The sequence below is a fragment of the Trachypithecus francoisi genome, unplaced genomic scaffold (genome assembly GCF_009764315.1).
Source record: "Trachypithecus francoisi isolate TF-2019V2 unplaced genomic scaffold, Tfra_2.0 Lachesis_group3, whole genome shotgun sequence".
Taxonomy (NCBI): Eukaryota; Metazoa; Chordata; class Mammalia; order Primates; family Cercopithecidae; genus Trachypithecus; species Trachypithecus francoisi.
In genome coordinates, this window is record NW_022681468.1 from 126,163,017 (window position 1) to 126,190,524 (window position 27,508).

The 27,508-nt window shown below is 45.8% G+C and overlaps 2 long non-coding RNA genes across 2 annotated transcripts; both read left to right on the forward strand.

Moving 5' to 3' along the window:
• Positions 1-168: 168 nt before the first annotated feature.
• On the forward strand, positions 169-27,260 carry LOC117070538. Its single transcript, XR_004431953.1, has 3 exons — positions 169-211; positions 973-1,057; positions 26,637-27,260. It is a non-coding gene; the product is annotated as an uncharacterized LOC117070538 (long non-coding RNA).
• LOC117070540 lies at positions 6,765-10,190 on the forward strand. The gene is made up of 3 exons (XR_004431954.1): positions 6,765-6,870; positions 7,593-7,712; positions 10,132-10,190. It is a non-coding gene; the product is annotated as an uncharacterized LOC117070540 (long non-coding RNA).
• Positions 27,261-27,508: the final 248 nt, after the last annotated feature.

The window sequence follows — 27,508 nt, forward strand, 5'->3', positions numbered from 1 at the left end:
GTTTCTGTATTACATGGCATGCTTAGACAGAGCTTCATTCCAAGATTATAAACATATTCAACTATATTTTCTTCTTGTACCTTTTTTTTTTTTGAGACAGGGTCTTCTTCTGTTGCATAGGCTGGAGTGCAGTTGTGTGACCACAGCTCGCTGCAGCCTCTCCTGGGCCAAGATTCTCCCGCCTTAGCCTCCTAAGTAGCTGGGACTACAGGTACACAGCACCACACTCAGTTAATTAATTTATTTTTTTTTAGTGGAGAAGAGGTCTCACTAAGTTGCCTGGGTTGGTCTTGAACTCCTGGGCCTGGGCTATTCTCCCGCCTTGGCCTCCCAAAGTATTGGGATTACAGGTGTGAGCCACTGTGCCGTCCCCTTTACTTTTATGGTTTCACGTTTGACATTTAGGTTTCTATTCATCTGGGATTGATTTTGGAATAAGGAGTGAGGTAGCAATATAATATAAATGGTTTTCCCAAATGGAAAATGATATGTAGCCTGTTGTCTTGATACTATTTACTGAACAGCGCTTTTTTCTTCTTTGATTTGAAATGCCAACTTTAAAAGTATTAATTCACATATACTTGGGTCTATATCTGGATTTTTTTTTCATATTGGTTTATGTGTCTATTTCTCAGTCTATGATGCTTTGTTAACCAGAAGTCAACATTCAATTTTATAGGGTCTTCAATATAAATACTACTAAATTTGACATAGGTAACTCTTGAAAGTTAGAACACAGGAAAGGGAGGGTAGAGTCCCTTCATGTCTGAGAAACTAGATGTTAATTCAGGAGGAAATATCAAAAAATTGATTTTTTAAACCAAGGCTTCCTGAATATTTTTTGTTGATAAGGCAAATAAACATTAAATGTCTGTTTTTAACCATTCTGTTGATTTTTGGCTGAGTGAAAACATCAAAGTTTGAAACTATGACTTTATGTTCAACTTGTTTATTTTCTTATATTTCTCACAGGTCATATATTTACAAAACTATCAAGACCAGGAACTTGCAACCCTGAGGGACTCTCTCTAGGTATGCAGCATCTTCCTCACACAAGGTTAGCAGCTGCTAGGATACTAATGCTCAGGGCTTTCAGTCTTATCAGTGATTATCTCAATAGAAACTTGAATATATTTTGCTTTCTTCTTTTTGTTTTTTTTTTTTGAGACACAGTTTCGCTCTTATTGCCCAGGCTGGAGTGCGATGGCGCAGTCTTGGCTCATCGCGACCTCCTCCTTCCGGGTTCATGCAGTTCTCCTACCTCAGCCTCCTGAGTAGCTGGGATTACAGGCGTGTGCCACCACGCCTGGCTAATTTGTATTTTTAGTAGAGATGGGGTTTCTCCATGTTGGTCAGGCTGGTCTCAAACTCCTGACCTCAGGTGATCCGCCTCGGCCTCCAAAAGTGCTGGGATTACAGGCATGAGCCACCATGCCCGGCCACAGCTCTCCATTGTTCTTTCTAACCAGGGATCGGAAGTGTGGAATGCTTTTGCCTTGAAATATTTTTATTCCAGGAAGAAGGCACAATTTTAAACACAAAATGTACTTGTTTTAGCTCTGTGCTCCCAAACTTCCAAAGGGAAGATCTTTTATAAATTTGCTGGATTCTCTGTGGGTTTGTGTTTATTAATTCCCACCATTTGCAAAGTATTTTGTGGTGGCATAAATATCATTTTAAAACAGGAAGTTAGCTTTTGTCATTAGTCTGAAATCAAGTGTTTCAGAAGAAATGAAAGGGCTTCAGCCAGAGAAGAATTTAACATGACAAAAGTCACAACAGGAAATTAGGTGACTCTGGCTTGGCCTCTCCATTCACAGCTTTTGGGCATGTTCATTCATTTTGCCCGTCTCTTAAATACCTACTTTATGCTCGGCCTCATCTAATACTCTAGTGTATGCCAGTCAAACTGCAAGGACTCTGTTAATACACAGCCTCCTCATGTACAAAGGTGGGGAAAAGAGGCATTATTTTCACTGTTATACAAATATTCTGATGTGTGAATGAACCATCATTCATGTATTCATTCTCCTGATGATAGACAACATTTTGGGTTGTTTCCAGTTCTTTTCTATCGCAGACAATGCTGCAGTGAACAATCTTGCACAACCCCGTGGTGCACATGTACAAGAGTTTCACTAAGGCAGCAGTCCTCAAAGTGTGATCCAGGGACCCTCAAGGGTCCCCAAGGCCCTTTCAGAGGGTCCATGCGAGCAAAACTATTTTCTTTTTCTTTCTTTTTTTTTTTTTTTTTTTTTTTTTTGAGACATAGTCTTACTGTCGCCCAGGCTGGAGTGCAGTGGCACAATCTGGACTCACTGCAAGATCCTGGGTTCAAGCGATTCTCCTGCCTCAGCCTCCCGAGTAGCTGGGATTACGGGCGCACGCCACTATGCCCAGCTAATTTTTGTATTTTTAGTAGAGACTGTGTTTCACCATGTTTGCCAAGCAGGTCTCAAGCTCCTGACCTCAGGTGATCTACCCACCACGGCCTTCCAAAGTGCTAGGATCACAGGTACGAGCTACCACTCCCAGCCACAAAACTATTTTCATAATACTTTTCACTCTCATCCTGTCAGGCGTATGCTGTGGAGTTTTCTGGAGGCTGCATGACACATCCACAATTATCTAAAAAGGCTATTAAAATACTCCTACCTCTTCTAATTACATATCTGGGTGGGGCTGGAATTTTCTCATATACTTCAACCAAAACAACATATTGCAACACTTGAATACAAATAGAGATTCTAGCTATCTTTTAGTAAGCCAGACAATAAAGAGACTGTAAAATATGAAACAATGCCTCTCACAATGCCTCTCATCTCCCTAAATTTTAACATAAATAGAATTTTTTTTTTCATAAAATGTGTTAACATCCATTGAGTTTATTTTTATTTTAAAGGTGATTAATAATATCTTAACTTTTTTCAGTTTGAATTTCTAATACTGTAAATATAAATAAATATAGCCCACATGAACAAAAGCTCTTTGGGGTCCTTGATAATTATTATCAGTGCAGTGGCACGATCACAGCTCACTGCAGTCTCCACCTCCTGGAATCAAGCAATCCTCCCAAAGTGCTAGAATTGCAGGCATGAGCCACTGTGCCCATCCTGATAATTTTTAAGGGTATAAGAGTCCTAAAACCAAAAAATATGAGAAGTAGTGCCCTAGGGTATATAACCAGGAGTTGTATGACGTAGGGGCATATTCATCTTTAAATGGTAACTCTGATAACCACTGATGATTAAGTTCAGTTTGACATCATTTATATAGAGCCCCCAAAACAGCACAACTAACCTTTATACAGCTCAGAAATGCATGCATATTTACTAAAACTGAAAAAAAAATCGAAGGCAAGGTTAAGCTCAAAATGTAGGATAGTGGTTACCTTTCATGGAGAGGCAGGGGGATGGAGGGAGAAGGGGTAGATTGGACTGGTTCTTAGGTACAGCGTTTAGTACTGTGCTTTATAACTTACAGATATGCTGCATTTTCTTTCATATGTGTTCAATACTACGTACTGTTTTATTTACTAAAAATAAGAAAGAAACAGTTTCTGCCCCCAAGAGGCTCCCTGTCTGGTGATTGTGAGTGGAAATCACATTCCTCTTCCCTCGGAGTTTCAGCTCATTGAGAAACTGACCAGGAATCAGATAAGCTGAAAGTCCAGGCTCTGTTATCTGCAAAGCTGGATTAGAGAATGTAGAGGCTAGTGGTTTTCTCCTCCTTGCCTACCTGATCCAGTTGGTCCTGTGCAAACCAGGGAGTCCCCTGCTGACCTCTCCCCAGGTGGCAGGATCTGTCTGGTGGAGGAGGAGACCCAAAGTTATGTAGGCGTTAGGGGATGGCACCTGTGAGATTAGAACCCAGATCTATCCTCCTCCAAGGGTGATGGCTTTGGCTGAACCTTCTGGGCCTCAGTTTCCCTTCTGTGAAAAGGGAATCACATATTACAGATGTGTCATGAGCACTAATTGCATATCTTAGCACAGGGGTTGGCTTTCCTCCTTCCCTTCAAGTGCAAGCTCAGGCTACACCCCTAGGATGACTGTACCCACCTCTCTGGGTTTGACTGTTCTCAGTCACTTTCAGGGGAGAGATCTATCCAGAGAGGGCAATACTATGACTCATGTCACAAGCGACACAGCTCATTCCACATCATTCATTCTCCCATGTTTCCAGTGCTTACATCTTATCTCCTCACTGAGAAACTGTAGGGGAACTCCCCTCCCTCCCTCTCCTTCCTTCCTCCATTTATGCTGGGTCACTCGCAGGCTCCCTGCAGAGACTCACACTCTGGGACTTGAATCAAAGCCAGTCATTTACCCCAGGCAGCAGCTATGAGAAACCAGGTGGACGCTCCAGGCAACGAGCTAAGAGAAACACCCCCAAACCACCAGAATGGGCCCTCACACTGTGCCCTCCTCCTCTCAGACACCAGACAAAGGTAGGCTCAGCTGGGCTGCATTTAAGAGGCTGATGGCCCTGATCTGCAAGCCTGGTTTAGAACCTGCCCGTTCAATTTGGTTTTGATTCTATTCAATTAGGTTTAATTCCTTTCAACAATGAAGTGTCAGGTGCTGGGCAAGGCCAGTGTGTTTAAACCTCTGAGGCTCACCTCCCCAGAAAACAACTTTGTCAGTGACAATTCCAGAAGTGGAGTCTAATTCAAAGGTATTTTAACTAGGACAAGGAATGGAAAGAGAGGGAATTGCAGGCTACGTAGGTTTTGTCATGATTGAGGAATCAAGTTCTCTGCTCCTCCCACTGAGGCCTCCAAGCCTCACCAGGGAGATGGGGGATTCGCATCAAACAGGCCAAGGCCACAGAGGGCTGGTCGCCCCTCGGTGTAGCTTGGAAACCCATGTGTGCTGTGGAGCGTGAGCAGGAAAACCAAGGGAAAAAGAGCACGTCATGAGGGGAGAGACAGTTAAAGCTGTCCCTTTTAGTATCCTCCCTATTGGAAAATTCCAATTCTGACGTTCCAGTTCTTCTTCTTCTTCTTCTTTTTTTTTTTGTTTGAGACAGAGTTTCGCTCTTGTTGCCCAGGCTGGAGTGTGCAATGGCGCGATCTCAGCTCACTGCAACTGCTGTCTCCCCAGTTCAAGTGATTCTCCTGCCCCAGCCTCCCAAGTAGCTGGGATTACTGGCATGTGCCACCACGCCCGGCTAATTTTTGTATTTTTAGTAGAGACGAGGTCTCACCATGTTGGTCAGGCTGGTCTCAAACTCCTGACCTCAGGTGATCCACCCTCCTCGACCTCCCAAAGTACTGGGATTACAGGCGTGAGTCACCTCTTGCCCGGCCTCCAGTACATTTTTAATACATTGAAAAAATTTCCATCTATTTTGAGGGAGCGAGTCTGATCACAAGACAGTAGGAAGAGGTATCAAAGTGAGTGGGTGAGAATGAAACAAGCTACCCTAACTAGTAAATTGCAGGAGATACTGTACATGTCAGCCAGACCTCTAAAGAGACAAAACAAGATCAAGACAAAAAAACCCAGCAGATCTGAAGGTTTACATTCTTGCAACCACAAATAGGAAGTGAGCTCAGAGCCCAGTGGGAGTTTAACAAAATAAAGTTCAAAGTGGAGGCTGCTCTGTGCATATTCCACCCCCTGGTTGCCCTGGCAATGAAACATCTGCCTTACAGTAATGAAATCATATTGAGAAGAAACCCACAAGCGCAAGAGAGCATCTTTGCCTGCAGACTTGCTGTTGATGTTGCATCTGCCTGCAGCCACCACTGCTTTACTCACTGACAAGGAACCTAGCGGGAAACCCCAGAAACCCAGGCCTGGGAAGTCTCAGGAGCGTCACCTCCTGGAGGCCTGCTCAAGGGGGTTGGCCTCAGAGACCTGCACTCAGGAGGGGCCAGAGACAGTAGAACCTGGGGTCCACTCCTTGGCTAGCTAATTAATTCTTGAGCATGTCATGGAGAAGGTAAAATGAGTCAGACGAGATCCCTGTCCTTGAGGGGCAGAGAGAGTAGAGGTGTATGTATACAATTAGTTGTGATAGAAGGCCGAGTTGAGAGGGCAGAGTCCCACAGAAACTCTTTTCCTCTTCATTATTATTATTATTATTATTATTATCATTATATTGAGGCGGAGTCTCACTCTGTTGCCCAGGCTGGAGTGCAGTGACGCGATCTCAGCTCACTACAACCTCTGCCTCCTACATTCAAATGATTCTACTACCTCAGCCTCCTGAGTAGCTGGGATTACAGGCGTGCACTACCACATCCGGCTGATTTTTGTATTTTTAGTAGAGACTTGGTTTCACCATGTTGGCCAGGCTGGTCTTGAACTCTTGACCTCAAGCGATCCGCCCGCCTCAGCCCCACAAAGAGCGGGGATTACAGACAACCATCGTGCCCAGCCTTCTTTTTCTTATATAGGTCATGTTTTTATGGAAAGAAACTTAGCAAGGATGGGCCGGGCGCGGTGGCTCAAGCCTGTAATCCCAGCACTTTGGGAGGCCGAGACGGGCGGATCACGAGGTCAGGAGATCGAGACCATCCTGGCTAACATGGTGAAACCCCCGTCTCTACTAAAAAAAAAAAAAAATACAAAAAACTAGCTGGGCGAGGTGGCGGGCGCCTGTAGTCCCAGCTACTCGGGAGGCTGAGGCAGGAGAATGGCATAAACCCAGGAGGCGGAGCTTGCAGTGAGCTGAGATCCGGCCACTGCACTCCAGCCTGGGCGACAGAGCTAGACTCTGTCTCAAAAAAAAAAAAAAAAAACAAAAACAAAAACAGAAACTTAGCAAGGATGAAAATAAGCAAACGGAAAAAATGAAAATCACTCCAAATCGCATCAGCCAGGGAGAACCACCATTAACATGTTAATATTACCATTAAAGGTATATCTTTTCAAATGTTTTCTTATGCAAATAGATGCATATGTTAAAATATATATTCTGTCTATATAAACATTTTTTCTGAAACAAGATTATATTATATATAGCATTTTACCTTTTGGCATCTAAAAATATACCATAAGTATATTTTCAAGGAACACATATATACAACTGGCACCGACATCTTTAATATCTGCACTGCTTCCATTATTTGACCTTGAAATAACTTAGCCAGTCAAAGTGGAGAGATGGGAGGCTGCTGTCCTTTCCCTCAAGTCGAGTGACGGGGTTCCAACGGCAATACACATTGTGGTGCGCAGAGCCCACTCTGCTGTCGAATCCCTCTTAAGAAATCTCAAGGGCATGCTGTCTGGCTGGTAGCTGATGGACAGAATAAAGGGCAGAAGCTGTGCTGGGATCAGCCACCACTCCCAGAGTTGCCAGAGCCCAGGATTTGCAAGCATTTCCCAAGGACCACAGGCCCAGGGAAACGGGTTGCTTGATGATCAACATAAAGGTTACAGCAGAACGGAGCTTGCACTTTATTTTGATACTAATGAGCGTCCATTGGGAGGCTGAGGAGGGAGATAGTTCTCTTAGAGCCTGGCAGTAGGAGATGAATGTCACTGTGTGTAAGACACATGGAAGGAGGGAGACAGGAGAACAGGAAATCAGTTCAGAGGCTGTTATCAAAGTCTGAAGAGAGACATTTCCTCCTTCCACAGGAGTTACAGAATCTGGGCTCAAGTCCAACCTCTCCCACTGATGAACTTGAATCAGTCCCTTCACTTTCCTGAGCCTTAATAGCTCACCAGTAACATGGGCATGAAAACAACCTCAACGAGGTATGAACATGTTTCACAACTTGATAGAAGGTGGTGGTTGTACAATATTATGAATGTACTAAATGCCACTGGATTTTATACTTTAAAATGGTTAATTCTATGTTATGTGGATTTCTCCTCAGTTAAAAAACAGAATAGTCTGTAGAGTTGTTGTGAGGATTAAGCGAATCTGGTGGGTGTGTTTGAATAGTCACTCTTTTTCTTTTTTTTTTTTTTGAGACAGAGTTTCACTCTTGCTGTCCAGGCTGGAGTGCAGTGGCGCAATCTTGGCTCACTGCAACCTCCACCTCCCTGGTTCAAGTGCTTCTCCTGCCTTAGCCTCCCAAGTAGCTAGGATTACAGATGCCTGCCACCACACCTGGCTAATTTTATATTTTTGGTAGAGACAGGGTTTCACCATGTTGGCCAGGCTGGTCTTGAACTCCTAACCTCAAGTGATCCACCAGCCGCGGTCTCCCAAAGTGCTGGGATCACAGGTGTGAACCACTGCGACTGGCCATTTTTTTTTTTTTTTTTTTTTTTGAGACAGGGTCTGGCTGTGTTGCCCAGGCTGGAGTGCAGTGGTGTGATCTAGGCTTACAGCAACCTCTGCCTCCTGGGTTCTAGTGATTCTCCTGCCTCACCCTCCCAAATAAGTGGGATTACAGATGCATGCCAATTTTGGTCTTTTTAGTAGAGATGGGGTTTCACCTTGTTGGCCAGGTTGGTCTCTAATTCCTGACCTCAGGTGACCAGTCCACCTTGGCCTCCCAAAGTGCTGGGATTACAGGCGTGAGTCACTGCAATTAGCCTGAATAATCACTCCTTTTTTTTTTTTTTTTTGACAGAGTCTCACTCTGTCACCCAAGCTGGAGTGCAATGGCGCCTTCTTGGCTCACTGCAACCTTCACCTCTCAGGTTCAAGCAATTCTCCTGCTTCAGCCTCCCGAGTAGCTGGGATTATAGGTGCCTGCCACCACGCCCAGTTGATTTTTTTTGTATTTTTAGTAGAGACGGGTTTTCACCATGTTGGCCAGGCTGGTCTCGAACTCCTGACCTCATGATTTGCTCGCCTCAGCCTCCCAAAGTGCTGGGATTACAGGCGTGTACCGCCGTGCCTGGCCCCGAATAGTCACTCTTATGTGAGCAAATGTGAAACTGCCTTTCCGTCTGGCTCCTGGCCACAGCCTCATCCCAGTGCTGGTGAGAAGAGGGAGGGTCTCCACCTGCTTCAATCAGGAGTCCACTGAAGAGACAGTATCCCCATGGGTGCTGTACAACGTGTCCTAGAGCAGCATTCAACCTGGCTCTCACCATAGAGGACACCAGAGGGGGAAGCCACATCTGTGCTGGTGTCGGTGCGGGCGGGAGGACTAGAATCCCTCCTTCCAGAGCTCCTTCAGTGCTGGCTCAGCCGAGTGACCACCCAGGCTGCCTGAAGGTTCTTGCCTCCCCAGACCCCCAGCACCCAGCAAATGCCTCTGCTTTCTTTTGAGGGTCCCTCCCATGTCCTCCCTGCTCCTGGTCTTCCAGCTCTTAGGGAGAAGCCATTCTGCTGAATTCCAATCCAGAACTTGCTTTCTCACTCACCACTAGTTAAGAGATGCATGTAAATCTCCTCCCCCCGACCTCATGCTCAATATGTCATTGATTCCAGGCTAACATTTTCTTTCACTGACTCAATGAGGACAGATGACACCTGTCATTGATGGCTCCTCCCTCGTCTATCCCTGGTCTGTCATGGTTATCACATGATGAACTCTAGGAAAATAGTCATTGAGGAAAAATGGATGGCAGAGAACGAGGAAAAAGATACCTTCTTAACATTTGTTCCCAAGCCAGACCATGTCAGCTAAAAGCACACCCAGTAGCCCTTTGCTTGCCAGCACTTTAGACATCTGGCTTTTCTGGAGGGAGCTATTGCAGGAAGACAGATGTAAAAAAGTTAGGGCTTTTCAGACTGCAGTGGAAAAGGAAAAGGCCAAGAGGCCAGTCTCAAGCCCCTGCCTTCCTCCTAAAGCTAAAAGTGCCCATCACGCTGAAATGGCACAGCAGAAGAAATGGCAGTGATCTTGCCTTCCTCGTTTCGGCATGAAGAGCTTCTACCCATGCTTCTGGGAAGCTTTGCCCGTCCCCCACAAGGAGATGTTAGGTCCCTCCTTTGTGCTCCTCAAGGGGTTGTGCCAAGGCTCCATGCGATGTCAGGTGTGGAAGAGCAGAATGCTCTGCACAGGGCCCTTCCTCTCTCCCCTGCGGAAATGTTTCCATGAGGGTCGCTGGACATCATGCGGGTATGTGAATTGACAGTCTAAGCTATGAAACACCGTGTTAAAAATAATACTCTTCTGGCTGTGTGTAGTCAGTTGCTTGTACCTATACCTGAGCTGTGAACTCTTTGAAAACAAGAATATTTGTTTTTTTTGTTTTTTTTTTTTAAAAGGAGGCTGGGCGCAGTGGCTCACACCTGTAATCCTAATACTTTGGGAGTCCGAGGCAGGCGGATCACAAAGACAGAAGATCGAGACCATCCTGGCCAACATGGTGAAACCCCATCTCTACTAAAAATACAAAAATTAGCCAGGCGTGATGGTTCACGCTACCCAGGAGGCTGAGGCAGGAGAATCACTTAAACCTGGTAGGCAGAGGTTGCAGTGAGCCGAGATCGTGCCACTGCACTCCAGCCTGGGTGACAAGAGCAAAACTCTGTCTCAAAAAAAATAAAAATAAAAGGAGCGTCAACACCTAGCACAATGCTGGGCACAAAGCACACACTGACGGACACGGAGGGCGGGGGGACTGTCTTCATGCAGACCCACACCTGGGCAGGAGGGCTGGCACCTGGCTCTTTAGAGCAGCCTTGGCTAGCTTTGCCGGAGTCAAGGCCCCTGGCTGGCTGCTCATCTTCCCTTGTAGATGACTGTCGTCCTGCTTGCTTTGACCTGCTCCCAGCAGCTCTTGCTACCAACTCTACAGACTCCTGGCACCTCCCACCTGTTCACCCAGCATTCAAGCATGACCTGTTTCCTCAGTTCCTCCTACCACCCCCTACCGGCTTCTCTAACTGGACTAGTCCTTGCTTCCCCAGCACTGATCGCTGTATGACTGACACACGGTGTCTTAGCAAGCCAGGACAATCAATGGATATCCCATTATGGAGACCATCAATGCTATGGACTGCTGGGCAAGCGGTAGAAGAGAGAATATGGGGATACCTGGGTTCAAATCCTGGTTCTGCCACTAGCTAGTTGTGTGACCCTTACCAGTTGCTGAACTTCGAATCTCAGTCTTCTCATCTGTATATGGGTATTAAAATGAAAAAAACCCAAACCCTATCTCATAGGGTTACTGTGAAGGGTAAACACTATGGCACATATTAAGTCTCTGGCCTTGTGCCCGACACTTGGCAGATTCTCAATAAGTGTTCTTTTCCCTTCCTTTTTTCCATCAAGATCTCTTCCAAGTCTAAAAGTCCACGAGCCTTTGAAACATATGTTCCCTTGTCAAACTATAACTTGGAAAGGTCAACAAGCTGCTAGAAAGTTTATCTTTCCCAGAGCAGCAAGGATCCCAGGTGACAGAAGCAGCCTGTGTGTCCCACATTACCCTGGAAAAGATCTCTCATTCCCTGTCCAAAGTCCGACTAATGAAGAGAGGGTGTTGTAGGCAATCAGAGTTCATAAACCACACTTGACTAAGCAGATGAAAGCAGGTTCAATCTGCAGAGAAGCTGTGAGTGAACAGAAAGCCCAGAGAGGCCTGGGAATGCCCCCTGGGGTTCAGAGAGAGAGCAGTGACCTGAGAGTAGATGTGTCTGTAAACAACTGGGAGCAAATGGCTTAGCCAGGAATCCTCTGTGCTGGGTCAGGGAGGAGTCTGCAGCCTCCCACACAGACTCCCATGGAAACAGATAGGCAGAAGTGAGGGCAGCATTCACCCCGGCCCTCTTCTTCAGGCAGGTGAAATGGGTTGATTTTGAAGATGTCAAAATGAACAGAAAGAGGAGGAGCAGGAGGCAGTAGTGTCATCTTCTGTTAAGAGCAGTGGTTCTCAGAGCAAGGTCCCAGGGCTAGCTGCAACACAAGCAAATCTGGGGTTGCCAGAAATGCAGATTAGCAGGCCCTGCCTTAGACCTAATGAATCAGAAACTCTGAGACTCAGACCCCGCAACCTGCATTCTATTAACACAGATTCTGATGCACACTAAAGTTTGAGATCCATTGGCCAGATGCTTTCGTTCAAAAATGGGAAACTTCCTTCCTATTTCGAAGCGGTGGGAGATGGCACGACAATGGAATGGTCATAACCTTTAGAGACAAGATCTGAATTCAGATCCTGGCTCTGCCCCTGCGTGACAGTATGATCTTGGACAAATCCATCCACCTCCCTGCACCCTGATTTCCTCACGTGTAAGATGTTTACCTTGCAGGGTGTGGTTAGGTTTAGAGAGAATGTAAGGGAAGCAGTTTTCAGAGTGCCTGGCCCGAAGTGGGTGCTCTCCATCACCACCGTCATCATAACCACGATAGCTGTGGACAAGCCCCCGGGTGAGTAAGAGCTGCATGCACTTAGGGAAAATTGCCAGGCCACATGGGACCCATCGTGCTTTCTGAGTGTTTAACATGTTGCTCAGAATGGTATTTGATGCCATGTATCACCAGGCTCCATCTTCATGAAGCTAGGAACCTAAAGACTTAAAGATAATATTTCCTTTTCAAACTTGGTGAGAAACACATCTCTATCTGATTTGGACATACCAAGTGAAACCCCAGTTAGAAAAACCACTCTCATTATAATATGACCTCAGTGTTTTCTCACCCTACCCTTTTCCCTGTTCCTTTTGGGTAAATCTCTTAAGCACACAGTAGCAATGGGCAAATATTTGTTGAGTGTCAAATGAGTGGATTGGCTCAATTTGACTTTAAAATGCCCTGCTGTTGTGCAATACGAAGAACCAAATTCATGGTCGGGCCTTTAGCCTCCTAAGCTGGAAACATGATGGGACTGACCACAGCACCCACGTGGGTAACACATAAAAATCCCGGGGAATCCGACACTGAGAGGGCTGTATGAGACCAAGTTGGCCAGCACAGGTCATGTAGGTGATGGTCTGAATTTACAATGAGATAGCTATGGCCATTAGTCCCTGATAAAGGCCCATGCTCCAATAAAGTTCAAAAGAAGTGGACACTGGACACACGTCCACTTCCCCACCTTCTTTTTATTATTATTATTATTTGAGACGGAGTCTCGCTCTGTCACCCAGGCTGGAGTGCAGTGGTGCGACCTCGGCTTACTGCAAGCTCCGCCTCCCGGGTTCAAACGATTCTCCTACCTCAGCCTCCCAAGTAGCTTGGACTACAGGCATGTGCCACCACACCTGGCTAATTTTTGTATTTTTAGTAGAGACGGGGTTTCGCCATGTTGGCCAGGCTGGTCTTGAACTCCTGACCTCAGGTGATCCATCCGCCTTGGCCTCCCGAAGTGCTGGGATTACAGGCATGAGCCACTGCACCCAGCCCACTTCCCCACCTTCCAAACCAGCTAGGGGTTTGCCCTTGCTGACCAGTCACTTGGTCCCATGGCCTCTGCAATGCAGAGCAAACTGGAACCAGAGCACCAAAAATGTCCTGCCAGTTTGCCTTCTAGGGGTGTGAATGTACATACTGCCCTTCCAGTTCTGGCCCGATGGGCTTAATTAATTCAAGCCCTCAGCATCTTCTTTTACCTCCAGATGTCTCGATAGTCTCCTGGGCCTCCCTGACTCCTATCCTGCTCATCTCTACTCATCCTCCTCACTTTCTACAACATCTAGCCCATCATGCCCACCCCCTGCTTACAGGATGAAGTCCCAATGCCTTGGCAGGGCATTCAAGGTCCTTTGCAATTTTGCCACAGCCTACATATCCATCTTTACTGCCCATATCCAGTGCCTCAGCCACACCTGCCTCCTGCCTGTTAGCGCCCTGCTCACTCATACTTACTGGCCACTGAATGAAAGGCCCTTCCTCCTGTTGTCTGCTTGGAGGATTGTGGCACCTTTCCAGAACCTGCCCAAATGCAGCTTCCTGCGAAATGGGCCACCATCCCCTGGTGGCTTAGAGACAGGGCCTAGGTGTGTTGGTTAGGCTGGAATACAGTGGCTATTCACAGGTGTGATCATAGCTCACTGCAAGCCTAGAATTTCTAATTGCAAGTAATCCTCCTGCCTCAGTCTCCCGAGTAGCTGGGATTACAGGCATGTGCCACCACGCCTGGCTAATTTTTGTATTTTTAGTAGAGATGGGGTTCTGCCATGTTGGCCAGGCTGGTCTCAAACTCTTGACCTCAGGTGATCTGCCTACCTCAGCCTCCCAAAGTGCTGGGATTACAAGCATGAGCCACCACGCTGCTTCCCTTCCTTCCCTTCCCTTCCCTTCTCTTCCCCTTCCCCTTCCTTCCCCTCCCCTTCCCCTTTCCCTCCCTTCCCCTTTCCCTCCCTTCCCCTTTCCCTCCCTTCCCCTCCCTTCCCCTTCCCCTCCCTTCCCCTTCCCCACCCTTCCCCTTCTCCCTCTCCCTTCCCCTTCCCCTTCTCCCTCTCCCTTCCCCCTCCGCCTCCCCTCCCCTCCCTTCTTCCTTTTCTTCCTTCCTTTTCTTTCCTTCTCTCTCTCTTTCTCTTTTTTTCTTTTTCTTTTTTCTTTGATGGAGTCTTACTCTGTTGCCCAGGCTGGAGTGCAGTGGCCGGATCTCGGCTCACTGCAACCTCTGCCTCCTGGGTTCAAGCAGTTCTCTGCCTCAGCCTCCTGAGTAGCTGGGACTACAGGCGCCCGCCACCTCGCCCGGCTAGTTTTTTGTATTTTTTAGTAGAGACGGGGTTTCACTGGGTTAGCCAGGATGGTCTCGATCTCCTGACCTCGTGATCTGCCCATCTCGGCCTCCCAAAGTGCTGGGATTACAGGCTTGAACCACCGCGCCCGGCCTCTGTGAGTCTTAAATGAGAAGTGACCACAGAGCTAGGCATGTGGGAGGGGCTCTGCAGGTGTTTATTCCTCACCTCCCAACATTCCAAGTACTCAGCTACCATGATGCCAGGATGAATCAGACGGAGTCTCTCTTTGACCTTGAGAAGGGTTTCATGGGCCAGGAAAGGACTCAGACATAGCAACAAATCAGCCACGTGACCCCTGTTACCATCACGGGAAATGAAACAAATTGACATCACATACCTCCCGACGTGACACACTGAGATGAACAGGGCGCCACCTCGGGGATAGTTCTGCCAAATTCGTACAACACAAATTTCACAATTTGTGAAATCAGAATAAGATCTATGGATTAGATAAAATAGTTGGTCCCAAAGTTAATTTCCTAATTTTGATGATTACCTATACTTATCTAAGAGAATGTCCTTGGTTTTACAAAGCATATACACTAAAGGAGTAGAGGGGAGTGATGTCTGTAAAGTAACTCACAAGCAGTTCCGAAAAAGTAAAATTATGATTCTGGATACAGTACATAGAAAGATAGGTAGGGGCGGCCAGGCGCGGTGGCTCACATCTATAATCCCAGCACTTTGGGAGGCCAAGGCAGGTGGAAAATGGTGTAAACCTGGGAGGCGGAGCTTGCAGTGAGCTGAGATCCGGCCACTGCACTCCAGCCCCGATGACAGAGCGAGACTCATCTCAAAAAAAAAAAAAAAAAAAGACTCACAGAGACCCTATAATTTAATCCTCATTTTACAGGTGTGCTCAATGAAGATAAAGTATTTGCCTAAAAGCCCTTGACTGGTAAGTAACAGATCCAGACTCAAATCCAGGTCTCTCTGCCACTTCCCATAACACTATTCCCCTGGAACTAATACACCTGGTCAACATCACGTAATGCTTTGAATGAATATTTTTAAAATATTAAACAGAAAAATCTAACACCAAGATGACCAAGAAACTTAACACCTTTCTATATCAGCAAGGATTCATTTTTTCCTTCCTTTTTATTCATTTATCCCTTCAAACAAATATTTATGGTGGGCTTACTATGTACCAGATGGTGTTATAGATAATAGGGATATAATAGTGAATAAACAGCTTACATTCTAAGTACTAGAAAACCCAACTAAGGTCATTTCAAAAAGAAAAAGGCTAGCATTAGAGTAGCTTCAAGGTTGGTTAATTTAGTGACTCAAAGGTGTCGTGGCTAAGGTTTGGGTTCTCTGAGACTCTTTCAGTCTTCATCAGGCAACAAGGTGTTTGTTTTCGTTTTAAGCAAGACATCCTCAAAGGAAACACAGGGGATGTTCCTGTCGTTGTCCCTTTATGTTAGCAAAGAAAGTCTTGCTAGAATCCTCCTGGCTGACTTCCCTTCCACCCCATTGCCAGAACTACGTCATCAGCCCATGCCTAAATCCATACTTGGCACGAGGATTGAGCCACATGCCTGGCTTAGGCCCTCTGCACTCACACCCCCACCCCACTCCAGACCACCTCTGAGCTCAACCTTCCCCAAAGCATTTGGTCATCAGAAGAGTAGGCAAGTGAACAAAATTGCAACTTTTTTTTTTTTGAGACAGAGTCTCACTCTGTTGCCCAGGCTGGAGTGCAGTGGCGCAATTTCGGCTCACTGCAAGCTCCGCCTCCTGGGTTCACACTATTCTCCTGCCTCAGCCTCTCGAGTAGCTGGGACTACAGGCGGGTGCCACCACGCCTGGCTAATTTTTTGTATTTTTAGTAGAGATAGGATTTTACCGTATTAGCCAGGATGGTCTCGATCTCCTGACCTTGTGATCCGCCCGCCTCGGCCTCCCAAAGTGCTGGGATTACAGGCATGAGCCACCGCGCCCGGGCTGCAACTTTCTTTTAGGAAGGAAAGGGGGAAAAGGTTGTTAAATAGGCTACTGACAAAATTTTTCAGATCTCCCCTCCTAGTTTGCCAAATATTTAGACTCTGTGCTTCTCAGAAACTCTTGTTTATACAAATATAAATTTGCCTCACTGCTATTCCTTGTATTAAGTTCTGCTTTTTTTACTTACCGTTCAGTCACATAATGTCTTTCTCTATATATTCCTATATCTTGTCCCATTCCAAAATAAGGTCGCTTTTCCATGAGTATACAGAATCTTAGCCAGGGGAGGCTTAAAAGTATTTAATAGCTAGTACTAAGATGTTCATTGACCACTGCTTCATGTGGGATCCTGGAGGCTGCTGGGCCAGGCATTTACTATTTAATGGCTGGATCAGGGGACGTTCAGGAGGATCCCAGTAGAGGGGCAAAGGAGGCTTGGAGGACACTCCGGCCATACTATTTACCAGCTGATATGAAAGTATTTGTTTTAACAACTTATATAACCGTCCCCCTGTGACAGGCTGGACGTCGGTGCTAATCTGCATAATGGCCATTTCCAGTGTGAGTATAATGACCATGGCACAATTTTCCCAGCTTCTGCCCCACGGTCGGGCATCTGGGCTATCTCCAGTTTTAACTGCAATATCAAGTTCAGTTCTGCACAAGTCTATATGTGCTTTTGTTTCATTTTTATATTTTATAAACTTATTTATAAATATGTATTTCATATTGTTTCCTTGGAACATATTTCCCAAAGTGGTATTCCAAGGTCAAAGGGTCTGATCAATTTTATAATTTGACATAGTGATTTTAAAAGCATTTAACCATGGGTTCAGAAACATCCTTGCCCATGTTTTCACAGACTCCTGTTGCTGGAGAGCTGGCAGGCAGTACAGTATGGTGGAAGGAGGGAGGGTGTTGGAGTAAGGAGAGCTGGGCTCGGGTCTGGGCAGTGTTTCTGTACTAGGAGTTGGGGACTTGGCAGTGTCTTAACCTCTGTGAAACTTGGTTTCCCCAACTGTGAAATGTGAAACGGGGGAGGTGCCATCTCTCCCAGCATCAGGCACAGCAGGCATCAGTTCCTGATCTTGGCCTGAGGCCCTGGCCATCCTTGTCACACCCTCACCCTGGCCCGCCTTTGTGGAAGGTAGGCTGAGTAACTTGAACAAGTAACTGTCAAAGTGTCAAGGAAGGTGTGGGTTCTGCACCATAAGGAGGGGTGTAGACTGCCATCTTCTGGTGCAAAGTGTTAGTGTCCAGATGATTTAGGGATCAAGCTACTCCCCCTTGTGTCCCCGTGAAGATCTGCCCCCACGGGGGAAGCTACAAGAGAAGAAGGGGGGAGGTTCTCCCAACACAGGCTGGCCCTAGAGTCTGGTACTTTAAGGTGATGTCCTCCTTCTGCCAGTGACACTGAGAGGAAGATGCTGGGTTTTGAAAGGCTGCTTGTAAATGAAGGTGCTTTTGGAGACTGTGGAGGTGATGGCAGAAGGTACCTTCGCGAAAACAGGAGGTCTCTATCAGCGATTTATTAAACGGGTTCAGAGAGGCTGACAGCAGTGGTCAATCAGTCCACAAATATTTACAGAGCGCCGACCATGTGGCAGACACATGCTCTGGCAAATGCTGTTGAAGGAGACAGGCAGGGTTCCCACTCTCATTGTCTAGTGGGAAACTTTGGTGATAAGGTTTGTTCTTTTTTAACTGATATGCTTTCTTTTATTTAGTTGGAGATAAACAGAAAATTAAAAGTAATTTAAACCATAATATTTTGCCTCTCAAACACTACAGCTGCTTTTATTTCAATACCTTCCAGCCCTTGCAGATGTATATGCAGACTTTTAGCAGAGCTATGATCATAATGCATATGTGATCCTGAAGTTTGTTGTATTTGACTGATAATAAACATCTCTACATTGCTATCAATCTTCATAATTATCCTTATCGCTATATAAGAGGCAAATGTGTGGCTGTATCAAAATCTATATAGCAATTCCCTCAAGTTTAGACTGTTTTGTTTTGTTTTGTTTTTGAGATGGAGTCTCGCTGTGTCGCCCAGGCTGGAGTGCAGTAGTGCGATCTCGGCTCACTGCAACCTCTGCCTCCCGGTTCAAGCTATTATCCTGCCTCAGCCTCCTGAGTAGCTGGGACAACAGGAGCCTGCCATCACCCTTGGCTGATTTTTGTATTTTTAGTAGAGATGAGGTTTCACCATGTTGGCCAGGCTGGTCTCGAACTCCTGATCTCAGGTGATCTTCCCACTTTGGCCTCCCAAAGTGCTGAGATTACAGGCATGAGCCACTGTGTTGGCCTCTTTATGCAGCTTTTTATTCCATTACTTCTGAATAATCATGGATATAGTTCTTCCTATGTGTTTCCATATTAGTTCCCAAAGGAACTATTACTAATTTCCAATGCCAACAATATTGTGTCAGTAAATCAAATTTGCTGCAATATCAAGCACATTGAATATGATTGCTTTAAGGCATTTTTGAAAATATTTTTAAATAGAGTCCCAAATTTGCTTTCTGCAGCATATCTTTGGATGCCAGTAGGCAGGTTCTTTTTTTTTCCCCACATGTGCTATTTATAATTGCTCTTGTGTGAATGTCTGTTTATATTGTGGTTAAAAATATAAACAGTTGAATGAGTTGAATGAGTCCCTTGTTTGATGGCTTAAGAGAGAAAAGCAATAGCATTATTGTAGCTCAGAGGGTCAGAATGGCACATAGGGTGTTACTCATTGGGTTAATAACTCTGTCTGGAATCTTCCCAAGAAAACTCAGCTGTCACAGGATCTAGAGTGCAAGTCTCTTCTGCTGCCCATAACTGCTAAGCGAGAAAAGTGATTCTATAACACCCTTGGTGTGCTTGATTCAGTCATGGAAATGACATTATTTCTCAGTGTTTATGAAAAAGAGTTGGACACCAGCCTAGGTTACAATAATGCAAATGAAAAGTATGCAATTGGAGGGTTGTTTCCTAGTGACTTGGAAAAATGCATGGCATCCTTGAGTGTCTCAGTTGGAAGGCCTCTTCAGATACAGCCCAACCCAGAGAAGTGAAGTGACTTGCGGAAGCTCACACAGCAAGCCAGAGGAGGACTAAACCCCTAGCTGGCGTCTATTTTAAATGAACCTGTGATTCTCTCCTTCCAGGCTTCCTCTCCTCTCCATTCCTTCTTCTCCCACCCATGGCCTGCCTCCTCCCAGCCTGCATAATTACCAAAGCACGCTCTAGGAGTGCCTTCTGCCTTGGGAGTAGGTTTCCTTTTCCTACATACCGTCCAACAAGACCTCTGGGCCCTTCTCTCTGGGAATTCAAAGTACTGTGCCACACAGTGTTCTGTGCAGTAGCTAAAATATTTTGCCAGAGCACAAGATCTTCTCCTCAAAGAAGACTGCGGATGTTAGAAGCTGGGCCTGTGTGAGGGTGGGAGATCTTTTTTTTTTTTTTTTTTTTTTTTTTTTTTTTTTTTTTTTTGAGACGGAGTCTCGCTCTATCGCCCAGGCTGGAGTGCAGTGGCCGGATCTCAGCTCACTGCAAGCTCCGCCTCCCGGGTTTACGCCGTTCTCCTGCCTCAGCCTCCCGAGTAGCTGGGACTACAGGCGCCCGCCGTGTCGCCCGGCTAGTTTTTTGTATTTTTTAGTAGAGACGGGGTTTCACCGTGTTCGCCAGGATGGTCTTGATCTCCTGACCTCGTGATCCGCCCGTCTCGGCCTCCCAAAGTGCTGGGATTACAGGCTTGAGCCACCGCGCCCGGCCGTGGGAGATCTTGACTTTGTCAGGAAGGCTTTTATGGGCAAGGTGACTCACTGCCTGTAATCCCAGCACTTTCTGAGGCGGAGGCAGATAGATCACCTGAGGTCAGGAGTTCGAGACCAGCCTGACCAACATGATGAAACCCTGTCTTTACTAAAATTACAAAATTAGCCAGGCATGGTGGCACATGCCTATAATCCTAGTTACTTGCGAGGCTGAGGCAGGAGAATCACTTGAACCCGGGAGGTGGAGGTTGCAGTGAGCTGAGATCATGCCACTGCACTCCATCCTAGGCAACAAGAGTGAAACTACGTCAAAAAAAAAAAAAAAAAAAACCACCAGCAAACACCTCACTACTATTTTCTGGGATGATTAGATGGAGAAAAGAACATTTGATTAACACTAAGCATGTAGTAGGCACTACCTCCCTTAATTTTCTACAATCACCTATGAAGTCAGAGATTTGGAAGTGGAGGTTCAGAGAGATTAGGGAACTTGATTGGCTCCCACAGCTATGGTGTTACTAATCCACTGCTTCTGGAAAGGCTGATCAGAATCACCAGGGGCGGGGGGAGTTTCAGACTGGTGTTCACATATGTTTCCTAGTGAGAACAGCTGCACCCTATGGTACTCAAGGTAGGATTTGTGTGCCAGGACACCACCCCACAGACGTCCTGGTCTGGACAAGTGCCAACAAACTGATGAGGTATAACAGGAGCTAGAAATCCATATAGAGGGTTTGTGGCAAAGCCAAAGAAAATAGCATCTGGAAAAGTTCCTTCGGGAAGAAAAAAAATAGAAAAATCCTAAAGATTGGGACAAGGGGAGCATAACTCAAGGCCAGAGAAGGGAGAGGCTTGGTGGGTGGGAGGGTACAAGGGGGCAGGGCCCAGGACAGGCTGACATGTTCCCAGGAAGGATGCTGGGAGGTGGGAGGATGTGGCAGGGCTTGGGACAGGGAGGAGGCACCTGGGCAGAATCTCTGTCTACCACACTTGGAACAGGCAGGCAGCAGCTGTGCTAGGAGGAGCACTTGACCAGGAGGTTTAAGATGCAGTTCTGGCTGTGTAGCCTCAGACAAGTCACATTAGCTGTGACCTGCTTTCTTTCTCATTAAAAACAGGCATAATCTTCTCTGCCTGCCTCTCAGTGGGATTATGGGAACTGACTGAGTTAACTCATATAAAAGTGTTTCATAAACTGTGAAACACTATACAAATGTCACAGAATGATTATTAGATACAGCAGTAAGTTCTAATTCATTATTATTCAGAATTCCAGCAACTTGGCTTGTTCTTGGCTGTGTTTTATTGACAAGGCAGCATCTGATGCCCATTGAGATTCTGCTCATTAAAGCCTGGCACAGAGTGAGGCCTCCGTGTTAGCAGCCCTCCCTCTCCCAGCTCGTTTGTCCTATGTTCGTACACCCTCAGTCCAACTAGGATGGATCTCAGCTACGTAGAAACATCTCTGATAGTGGTCTGACTGCCCTTGAAAAAAGCTTAACTCTCATTCTCAAAAAAAGCTTTTGGTGAAAACTTTATTCATACAAGAATATATATATATATATATAATGTGTAAGTACAGTTTAAGGAATAATAAAACAAAACACACACTAAACTTTAGAAAAAATAACTACCAGTGCCTGCAAAGCTCCTATTGTCCTTCCCTGATGCATTCTCTTCACTCTCCTATCCTCGATTTTTGATTGATCTTTCTCTTGCTTTTTATTTTTTTGAGATAGGGTCTCACTCTGTCACCCAGGCTGGAGTGCAGTGTGGTGATCATGGCTCATTGCACCCTCGATCTCCCGGGCTCAACTGATCCTCCCACTTCAGCCTCCCAGGTGGCTGGGACCACAGGCACGTGCCACCACACCTGTGTACTTTTTTTGTTTTTAGAGATGCAGTTTCACTATGTTACCCAGGGAGGTCCCAAACTCCTGGGGTCAGGCAATCCCGCCTCAGCCTCCCAAAGTGCTGGGATTACAGGTGTGAGCCACTGCGTTCAGCCTCTCTTACTTTTAGAAAGAGCTTTCCCTCCTATATATTAACCTTAGTTTTTCTTGCCTCTGAACTTTGATCAAGGGGATCATACTCTAAGTATTCTTTTATAACTTGCTTTTTGCATCTGTGATCTCTGTATGTTGATGCGTACAGCTGTAGTTTATTCATTTCACACCTATATAGTTTCCACTATGGGAATGTGTTAGAATTTATTCCTCCTACAGCAAATGGACATTTGACTTGTTTCCAATTTGGGACTATTTTAAACCATGCTTGTTTATGTCTCCTATTGCCTATACATGAGAGTTAATATTTATCTAGAAGTGGGATTACTGAGTCATAAGGTATGCATGTCTTACATTTTATCAGATAAGGCCAAACTGTTCCAAGTGGTTGTACCAATCCACTCTCCCACCAACCATGCATGAGAATTCTCATCGCTCTACATCCCTGCCCCTGCTTGATATTGCCTGTGTTTTAAATTTCTGCCAGCCTGGTGGTTGTGGAATTGTATCTAATTTTTATTTTAGTTTGCATTTCCCTTATTACTAAGGAGGCTGAGCATTTTTTCATATGTTGGTGGTCTTTTTGTATTTCCTCATCCCTGAAATGCCTGTTCATGTCTTTTCCCCATTGAAAAATTTAAATTGTTCATTCTTATTGATTTGTCGAAGTTTTAAAAATAGATTCCGGACAGGAGTTCTTTGCCTGTTGTGTTACAGTGATCCAGTCCAGTCTCCTGGCTTGTCTTCTCCCTCTCTGTATCATGTTTTTTATGACTAGAAGTTCTTAATTTTAGTGCAGTCGCCCTTCCTGTTTTCCTTGCACTTTTGGTGTCTTAAGTGATTTTTTTACTCGAGGCCCTAAAGACAGTCTGGATTTTCTTCTGAAAGTTTCAACATTCCAAATATCTTTCTTGGGACTGCTCTGCCTACTGAGCTCCTGAATCTTTCCACAAAACGCTTCTGCAAGCCGGAGGTTATTTCTATTCCAGTGGGCCTCCTCTCTGCACAGAGGTCCCCCGAGTTCTGCCAAGTGCCCAGAGAAAGGCTCCATTCACAGGGCGGGCTGCTCTCCGTGGCCACGTGTGTCCCGCGCTCTCTGCCGGCCGCGGGCCCCTAGGAGGCGCCTTTGCTCCAGGCCTGGAGCTCCCTCCCGGGGCTCCTCTTGCACCCGGCTCCTGCCCCGGGGGCCCTTCCTTCCTGCAGACGGCGGGAGCGGCATCTCCTCTGCGGGGAGCCAGGATCTCTGCATGGGGCCACCGCCGTTGGGCCTCGCTAGCCTCGTCCTGCCCCTGACCCGCTGGGGCTGGGCCTCTCTTCCCATTCCTGCTCCCTCAGTTTCAAACCCTCTGCTTTCAAACCTACCCTTTCACTTCCTGCTCGGACGCCTTTCTTGGAATCCTCGATTCCTCCCTTCTTATCTTTAAGGGAGGCCCAGCAGTAACATTATTTTATGGGTCAGATGCTGCTGAGGGTTCAACTTACCCCAAACTGTTGCAGCATGTAACTGACGAAACTGCAGGCTCCCCAGAGGATCAGACACTAGGGAGCCACAAAAGGTACAAAACCGAAGGGGCCACCGCATGTTTCAATGTTTGATTTTGCCTGACGTTTTCCGCTCCATCGGTTAAGAGTTGGCTCCACGGTTTCCTCTTTCCTCAGTTTCCTTATCCGGTAAGACTGAGTTAATAATCACTACCTTCCCGTTTTTGTAAGAATGAAGTAAGATAACTTGGGTAAGGCTCATGGTGCCTGGCACATAATAGGGATCCACAAATATTAGTTTCCCTTTGTCTTAGTTTGAGACCTCAAAATACACAGCCAGAGGCCGAGCTTAGGCACATAACGCTTTTTTGGTTGGCTTCATATCTCAGGGAAGCAAGAGTGGAGGAAAAAGAGAAATGAGGCAGTCAGGCAGGAAGCAGATTTAGGGTGGTGTGGAGGGGCTGGAGCAGGTCAGGGGCCATGCGGGGTTTCCCTGGAGAGGCTGCATGGAGAACCTGGAGGAGAGGAGAGCACTCTACCTGACGGTGCCTGACCACTTCCTATCTTTCATTAGTCAAAGTTCACCTTGTGGGAGGTTGAGTCCCCTGCATTCTAGGCTGTTTCCCTCGGAGCCCTCTGGAGGACTTCTTGGGAAGCCAGACCTGCCTCAGGTCTGGCTGCAGTGGGAGGGATGGGAGCCGCACCACACCCTGACCCTTGTCCTTAGGGGAACCCGAGGCAACCAATGGCATTAGCAGATGTGGGGATGGTGGTGGCTGTTAGGAATCCATGACCTCAGGAACAATGTGAGTTACCAATAGGACCACTCTGGCCAAGAAGCAGGGTGAGGGGCCCAGATGCAGGATGGGAAAGGCAAGTGAGCAGAGTGGACCTGTGGCATGAGTAGACTGCATTGGGCACACCTGTCACTTTTGTGTTCATGCAAGCTCTGCTTCGCAGGACATCTAACATCAGGAACATTCACATTCATCAAATACCAATGGGGTACAGAGATGAATGAAGCAGGCATGCGGTCTATGGTTTTATGCACTAAACAAATACTGTGTTTCAGAAGGATGGGATGTTTTTGCTCATATCATTGTCCAGTGCAGGTCAGTTGTTCTCCTGAGTGGCTCTCCTCCATGCGGTGACTCGGGGATCCCGGCTGCCTTCATCTTCTGAAACCATCATCTATACCATCCCAGTCACTTTGAAAGGGGCAGAGAGGATTGACGGCTCTCATGAGAACTTTTAAGGGCCACATCACTTCTGCCTACATTGTCTTTGTTAGAATTCAAGTTCAAACCCAATCTAACAGCAAAGGAGTCCAGGAAAAGTTTTCCTTTGTGTCTAGGAGGAGGAAACATCATAGGAAAACACAGCATTGTCTCTACCACAGAATAGAGAGAAGTTAAGGTATGACCTCTGTCTCAGAGGACCTCAGGATCTAGCTGGGGAGAAAGAGCAACTCAAAGGAAAAGTTGAATAACAAAACATGATTGCAAATGCTTTGTCAACAGTATTCTGAAAATAGCAATAATAACAATAATAATAAACAGGTTGGGCACAGTGGCTCATGCCCGTAATCTCACCACTTTAGGAGGCTGAGGTGAGAGGATTTTTTGAGTCCAGAAGTTCGAGGCCAGTCTGGACAACATGGTAAAATCCCGTCTCTACAAAAATACAAAAATTAGCCGGACATGACAGCAGGTGCCTGTAATCCCAGATACTCGGGAAGCTGAGGCAGGAGAATTGCTTGAACCCGGGAGGCAGAGGTTGCAGTGAGCTGAGATTGCATCGTTGCACTCCAGCCTGGGTGACAGAGTGAGACTCTGTCCCTCCCCCTCTCCCCACCAAAATACTGTAAGAGTTCACATGACCAAGAGTGAATCAGAATGGTTGGATAAGGGTTTATGGAGAAGGTGGAACTCAAATTGGGTTTCAAAGGACTGGCAAGATTTAGCCACAGAATAGGAACTATTCTGCAGGTGGGGGAAGAAGCGTAAACCAATGGTCACACTGGAGAAGGCAGGAAAGAGTTAATCCTGGTTAAGTGCCAGGCACTAAGGAGTCCTCTTGATTGCTGGCCAGGGAGGAGGTTCCTATGGAGGGACTGGGGCGGAGTAAGGGAGGGCTGGACAAGAGTCAGAGAGGTTTTCTAGCAATTTGCCTCCCTTCCCTGTGCTGAAGTATTTCACTGTTTTAACAACCAGAATGACTTCATCAGTGTATATAGGCTGAACACTTGCCCTGTGTTAAAGACTTACGGTGGCTGAGGATGGAAAGAAAGGTTGGAACTAAATTGTGATAGACTGTGAGTGCCCGCATGTTTGAGATTTCCAAAACAGAGATGAACATCATTTATTTTTACAAAGCTTAGAGACACCTCCTCCCAATAATAACCAATAATAAACAAATGGTTACATAGAAATAAATGACAGTGCATTCCTGATAGGATACTCTGTAATCATTAAAATCCAACTTCTGAAGACTTTTAATGACAGAATAAGTGAAAACATAAAACTATAGAGTATAAGATCAATGTAGCAAAGAAGAAATATAAAAATATCAAAACTAAAATAATAAACATCTAACTGGAAATAGTGGTTATTTTTTAAATTGACAAATAAAAATTGTGTATATCAGTAACATGTTGTTTTGAAATATGTATAATTAGTGGTTATTTTTGAATGGTAGTACTATCATTGATGTTTCTTTTCATCAAGTTTTTTTTTATGTTTTGACTTTTTCTATAATGAAAACATTACTTTTATAGTGAAAATATATAATAAATGTTATTCCTCAAAAGTAAAGTATAAACATGTGGAGTTTGGTACGGTGGCTGCCATTGCCATTGTTTTATTCTTTCTTGCAGGTGAATCCCATTCTCATTTTTGCAGTATCTGAGAGCTGGGTGCCTACATGATGCAGTCCATAGTGGCTGAGCACCTTCTGCCCCTGGGATCTCAGACTCTGCCTGCCACAGAGCAGAGGACTGGAAAACCCCTCCCACTTGCTGTCATCATTCCTGAAAGGTCTTCAGGTGTGCCTGTAATTCCAGGAATTCTCGGAGTGAATATCTACACTAGAAAAGCACATAACTACTATGAACATAAGATGTGGGAGTGCCAAGGATTGACCATAGAACTATAGAGAGTGGATTACAGCTAGATATAACTTCTCATTTTGTAGATGAGAGACCTGCACTTGCCCATGGCCATACAGTGAGTTAGTGAGACTTGAGCCCTGGTCTCCAGGGTTCTGTGCTCTACTAGTCGCAAGCTGTTAGGCAATTGGCTTTCCTGGGTGCTGGTCAAATTCATTTTTTTGCCTACTCTGCTGCATCTACACAGTCAGATGTGATTTGGGTTAAAGTTCATTGAATCATGTCTATTTCTCATCTGTTCAGTTTTGTGGCTCCCTGGGTCTCTTTGACTAACTTTGAGAACTTCTGTTCTTGTTGAATCCAATATGGTATCAATACATGGTGAAAATATTATCTGCAAACAGTCTGGCACTTCCTCAAAAAGTTAAACATAGAGGTACCATATGACCCAGCAGTTCTCCTCCTAAGCATATACCCAAGAGAACCAAAAACGTGTTCACACAAAATATGCACTCATATATTCAGCAGCATTATCCATAATAGTCAAGAAGTGGAAACACTCTAAATGTCTATCAACTGATGAATGGATAAAGAAAATGTGCTATGTCCATACCACGAGATATTATGTGGCAATAGAAAGG